The sequence below is a fragment of the Convolutriloba macropyga genome, chromosome 4 (assembly GCF_964194025.1).
Source record: "Convolutriloba macropyga chromosome 4, txConMacr16.3, whole genome shotgun sequence".
In the NCBI taxonomy this organism is placed as follows: Eukaryota; Metazoa; Xenacoelomorpha; order Acoela; family Convolutidae; genus Convolutriloba; species Convolutriloba macropyga.
In genome coordinates, this window is record NC_134471.1 from 53,094,321 (window position 1) to 53,101,226 (window position 6,906).

Consider the following 6,906-nt stretch of genomic DNA (forward strand, 5'->3'; position numbering starts at 1 on the left):
TTCTTCATTTGTGTCGTTCTTGATGAACAAATAACAGAATGTCCTTATTTTTCTATCTTTTAACTGATGACTAAAGGCAATTCAAGTTGAGGTATAACAATCTTCAAACTTTTTGTCACGCGGATAATTAGCTAATTAACTCTGACGCACACAAAGACAAATAATTTTAAATTTGAGATTCGGGTCAAACTTTTTGGCCAAAACCATATGTACCGTAAGTTATACGCTTGTTTATCTATTAAAAGCCGATATCAAAACTGAAAATTTGTGTTCTAGTGGATGAAATTAAGTCATTACCATCCAAAAATTTTTTGTATGGCATTATTTTAAATTTGCGAGCAAATGCTGTTCTGATATTCGCTTGCAATTCATGTGTTACGCCACCTAGTTTTAAAAGATTTTTATTTTGCTGATTCAATTCCTTTTGTGACGAATGATTGCTTGAGTTCTTATTTAAACACCGTTCATTGCTTATACAGTTTCTTAAAATCCTCATTTATTTATACCCTCTCAAAAAAGATTAATCGTATCTCGATTTCAGATCAAAAATAAGTCGTATAATGGAGGAAGACATTTGACTAGCTCTACTTATTAACCGCTTTGCAAATTATTGCACCTATCTTTGTTGCGCTGTTTTTGTTTTTGAAAAATTAAAATACAGTGGTCTTCCTATTCTTCCCCCGCGTAGTTTCGCACCCCTATTTATACATGGATAAAGGTTCTGTTAAAATTAAGTAAGTTTATACATAAACATATATGAACAATATGCATTTATTAAAATCTAGCAGAGATATGCTTTGAAAGTTTTACGTATTTCAACAAAATTTTGCATATAATGTAAGCATCAATAAAAATTGTTGTGTTATATTATTTCTTGGTGTCATCGTTTGCAAATGGGCTCGATTTAAAAAACTTTTCAGGGAACCATTCTAAAAGTGCCTTCAATCTACCTATACATTATTGTTTCAATGAAATGCAAATATAGCTTTTAAAATTCGCGAAAACTTAGATTTTGGGAGTGCTAAAATAACGGCTATATAGGGCTGGGGGGGGGCTATATAAGTACCTATTTGGATATGCCTGACCCGCAAGGTTGACACCAGTTGTCATTTGTCAAGTTTTTATATTTTTTTTTTGTATGGCGGACTTACACTCTTAGATCAATTTTGATCCAATGAACAATCAGATTCTATTTTTTCATAGTGACAGTGGCCTCTTTGACACTTGATGTTAATACAGAGAAACAGCAAGCATGCTGTTTACTTAATTTTCACTATATTCAAACTGCCAGGTGCAATTTTTTTCCTTCTCTGTGGTGTTTTCTTTCTTTCACCTCTCAGAAATATTCAAACGCGCACATAGCTTCTGCATAACTTCCTTTACTGTCTTTCTTAACAATCATTAAACTACTTTTTGTCTTGTTTTTTATAACTTAACTTGATGTACAGTGGTGACCATTTTTATGAATCATGAAAGAGTAGACAAAACCTTGTTTTTTGACCAACAATTTTTAACACCATTGAAGATTAATTTTGTTTAAAAAAAAGTCTTAACAGAAACTTTGTCTCAAAATCAAAATTTTGACATTGCAATGGTTTTTTTTCACATTTGACCATTGCTTGTCATCACTTACGAAACCATGAAAGTGATTACGGAGAAATTTTTCTAATAATGACTAAAATTACTGCATAGAAAATAAATATAAGATTTAAAAAGGGCAACACGTTTTTGGTCTGAATTGCACTCACTGCTTACATACCAGTGATACCGACAATTCAACATTGTTTGCGTTTTAATGTATTAAGGAGTCCTTACTAACAGAATTATTCGATTGACGAAAAATTTAGGTATTAGGCATATTTTTTGAAACAAAATCTTAATTACCTTTTGCCAATTTTGAACGCAGTTGCATTCTACAAAGTGTACACAACAAATACATTACTGTAAGATAAACAGAGTCAAGTGCTAGAAAGTGCCAAGGAACTAGTTTGGAAAAACGCTCAATTACCGCTGAAAAAAATGAAGGGAAATTGTTAGAGAGTTAGTGCTGAAAACGTTGTGAGAAAAGCGTTGACTTCAATCTTATTTTTCAAAACTCAGAGTAACTTTTCGGAAATTTGCAGCACTTTGCAGATTTTCTCTCTTTTTAGCAACTTCAAGCTCTCTTCACATAAAAATAAGCGCTGAATTCACTATGACAACCGCATCTTGCTATAGCATAACAATTTCATTTTCATAAAAAAATGTATTTAAAATCCAGAAAGCCAAATTTGAAATTAAGTCTACATCTGTATTGTTAAGTGTTGTCCAACGTTTTCGCCCCTTTTTTCACCTTTCATTTTTTTCCTCGTCAACCGTAGCGCGTATAGTTTTTTTCGTTCAGGCACCGTACCCCGTGGCAATACTGCAACGTGACGGAACGTATTGTGTCATAATCAGATTGAAAATCGATCCTCCGTTGGAACCCGCAGACACGAAGTTCATCGAGTTTGGAACCAAACGGGTGGGGAGCCAGTGTCCCTTCATTTGCAAGGAAGAATGTCCACTCAAATCTTCAACTTGCAAAGATCACTTCAACATGTAAGTGAAAATGGAGACATATTTTGAGGCCAATTTTGGGTGTTTTGGGTGAAACGGAGATCAATTTTTGAGTTACCTTTGGTTGAAAAGGAGATCAAATTTGGATGAAATGTTGACAAATTTTGGGATCAATTTTGGGTTAATTTTGTGTGAAATGGAGAGATATTATGAGAGTCTAGAGTAGTAGAGATATCAAACAAAGACACGAAATTTTATTGCAACTTAATTTTCAGGTTTTCGACAGTCACTAAAAAAGAACTCTCCATTTGAAATCCAACTTATTGAAATCCAAACATCAGATATTTGATTTGAAGAAAAAAGTAAACCAAAGTATGATAATCAACTTTTTTGCAACTATTTAAAAAAATGAAAATCATTTTTTTCAGTCAGTAGTAAAAGTCCAATAAACCATTGAATATTTTGGAGAACAACCACGGCAACTTTGGACTTCTTTTACAACAAATTTGGTATCTCTTAACAGGAAAATAAATCACAGATTTAAGAAGCGAACTTTCAAATTTTGACAACTTAATGACTAAAATTACTGCATAGAAAATAAATATAAGATTTAAAAAGGGCAACACGTTTTTGGTCTGAATTGCACTCACTGCTTACATACCAGTGATACCGACAATTCAACATTGTTTGCGTTTTAATGTATTAAGGAGTCCTTACTAACAGAATTATTCGATTGACGAAAAATTTAGGTATTAGGCATATTTTTTGAAACAAAATCTTAATTACCTTTTGCCAATTTTGAACGCAGTTGCATTCTACAAAGTGTACACAACAAATACATTACTGTAAGATAAACAGAGTCAAGTGCTAGAAAGTGCCAAGGAACTAGTTTGGAAAAACGCTCAATTACCGCTGAAAAAAATGAAGGGAAATTGTTAGAGAGTTAGTGCTGAAAACGTTGTGAGAAAAGCGTTGACTTCAATCTTATTTTTCAAAACTCAGAGTAACTTTTCGGAAATTTGCAGCACTTTGCAGATTTTCTCTCTTATTAGCAACTTCAAGCTCTCTTCACATAAAAATAAGCGCTGAATTCACTATGACAACCGCATCTTGCTATAGCATAACAATTTCATTTTCATAAAAAAATGTATTTAAAATCCAGAAAGCCAAATTTGAAATTAAGTCTACATCTGTATTGTTAAGTGTTGTCCAACGTTTTCGCCCCTTTTTTCACCTTTCATTTTTTTCCTCGTCAACCGTAGCGCGTATAGTTTTTTTCGTTCAGGCACCGTACCCCGTGGCAATACTGCAACGTGACGGAACGTATTGTGTCATAATCAGATTGAAAATCGATCCTCCGTTGGAACCCGCAGACACGAAGTTCATCGAGTTTGGAACCAAACGGGTGGGGAGCCAGTGTCCCTTCATTTGCAAGGAAGAATGTCCACTCAAATCTTCAACTTGCAAAGATCACTTCAACATGTAAGTGAAAATGGAGACATATTTTGAGGCCAATTTTGGGTGTTTTGGGTGAAACGGAGATCAATTTTTGAGTTACCTTTGGTTGAAAAGGAGATCAAATTTGGATGAAATGTTGACAAATTTTGGGATCAATTTTGGGTTAATTTTGTGTGAAATGGAGAGATATTATGAGAGTCTAGAGTAGTAGAGATATCAAACAAAGACACGAAATTTTATTGCAACTTAATTTTCAGGTTTTCGACAGTCACTAAAAAAGAACTCTCCATTTGAAATCCAACTTATTGAAATCCAAACATCAGATATTTGATTTGAAGAAAAAAGTAAACCAAAGTATGATAATCAACTTTTTTGCAACTATTTAAAAAAATGAAAATCATTTTTTTCAGTCAGTAGTAAAAGTCCAATAAACCATTGAATATTTTGGAGAACAACCACGGCAACTTTGGACTTCTTTTACAACAAATTTGGTATCTCTTAACAGGAAAATAAATCACAGATTTAAGAAGCGAACTTTCAAATTTTGACAACTTGCCAAATCTTGAATTATCAAAGTGCTGAACATGAGAGAATCTTGCAAACAAAATCAAAACCATGATGCTGCAAAACGTATATTTGGCCTCCTTCGGCCGATTTGACCAAATCATGGACAAATGGGAAAATACCTTGTCATTTTTGTCCACGATTTATGTCACTACTTTCCAAGGTATTATTTGCAATGAATTAGTTTACAGCTGGAGTTTTCAATTTTTTTTAACTAAATTCGCCTTACTGTCATTCTTTCACGCTCGCTTATAACTCCAATCTTAAAAATTGGGTCGTGAAAAACCACGACAAGCTCGGCAAACCCGCAAATTTGCTTGCTTCGTGTACGTTTTGCGGCGGAATGACTGAAAATGAGTTAGTTTATTATAATAATTGTCAAAGCGTATTTCCCGGGTCGAGCTGTCACCGCTAAAAATCGAGTTGTCACTGCTATTCGAGGTGTCACCGCTAGTAAAGTGTGCGCACGATGCGACGAATGCGGTGAATAAAAAATTTTAAGCGGTGAAAAATTTATTTTCACCGCTTAAGCGGTGAATGAAAATTTTTCACCGCTACCAGCAGGTGGAAAAAAAATTCAGCGCTACCAGCAGAATGCAGCTAAAAAATTTTTTCACCGCTACCAGCAGAATGCGGTGAAAAAATTTTTTTCACCGCTAAAATTGCGAACTTTACAAATATTCACCGCTAATTTCAACGCTTATCTTATATTCACAGGAAATATGATAAAAGTATGTGGAAGATGGCGCAGTGGAATAGGAAATTGGTGACATGCAGGGGGTGAGTAGTTCGAACCCCTTCACGGCAGTTTCTGTTTAGTAAGAAATCGGTGAATAGCGGTGAAAAAAAAATCTTTTTTTTTCACCGTTTTTTAGCGTTGAATGCGGTGAATTTTTGTAAGACTTGCGGTTTTTAGCGGTGAAATTTTTTTTCACCGCATTCACCGGATTTCTTACAACAAAAGAAACTGCTGTGCAGGGGTTTGAACCACACCTGCATGTCACCAACTTCCTATTCCACTGCGCTATCTTCCACTTACTTCTATCCTATTTCCTGTGAATATAAGATAAGCGTTGAAATTAGCGGTGAATATTTGTAAGGTTTGCAATTTTAGGGATGAAATTTTTTTCACCGCATTCTACTGGTAGCGATGAAAAGTTTTTTAGCCCCATTCTGCTGGTAGCGCTGAAAAGTTTTTTAGCCCCATTCTGCTGGTAGCGCTGAAAATAAATTTTTCACCGCTTAAAATTTTTTATTCACCGCATTCGTCGCATTAAGCGCAAATCTTACACTTTTTACTCAAATTCATTGCAAATCTTACATCTTTTAGCAATTTTTAGCGGTGACACCTCGACCCGGGAAATATGATTTGACAATTATTATAATAAATTAACTATAAATACAGATGATCTGGACCATACTTTTTGTCGCGTTCTTTCGAATCATACGCCCTCGGTGTCGAAATTCACATGTGTTCATATTTAAGGGATTTGAGGGGCGGTATGATGTTCTTCATGGCCAACATCACACGTGACAATAGTGGAGAGTGGGCAGACAGTGAGTGGGACATAGGTGTACTCAATTACGTCATCAACCAGTCTGTTCACACCAAGTTCACACTCAAAAGAAATCTATTAGAGACAGCGGGTTGGTTTTTTTCTACTATTTCGCTTTAACTTTCCGATGTCCATGCCTTGGGTTAAGAACGAAAAATGGAAAAACTTTTTTGTGAGAGATAGTTGTTTTTTATGGTTTTCTTCGTTCTGAAAGTTTTCCCTTTGTAGAAACTAATCGCTTTCTTCATTATTTTGCGGTTAACAAATTTCATTCTCTATGTGTTTTCAGGTTGGTGATTTTTGTTCACATCCTAGCAGATTAATTGTTATTTTATAAAATTATTTTGGCGTAAATTTCAGCACGCAAAAAAAGTAAATTTTATCAAATAAGGGTCACCAGTTCACCCATTTTTGAAGGAATTGAAAGTCCTGTAGATGAATTCCATCACGAACGTTTCAAAAATTTGCTTGCAACCATTCTGAATGTTTTATGGTCCGTGGAGCAAAGCTCTTATTGGCAAAATAATGGCGTTTTTTTTCAGCAAATGTATGCTCTTTTTCAGAGGTTGGAGGATCAAAATCCAAAAACGTTTTTCACTTAATTTTGAAATTTGAAAATATATCTAATTATAGCAAAAAATCTTAAAGCCAGGTTGACAAAAATTTTTGATGGAGATATACATTAGTTGGTATTAGAGCACCTTTTGCTCGTTATGTTGATTCAATGTCAACACCATTATAGTGAGAGTAAAGTTTGGGACCTTTGCGGGTTGCGACCCCACAATCTCTT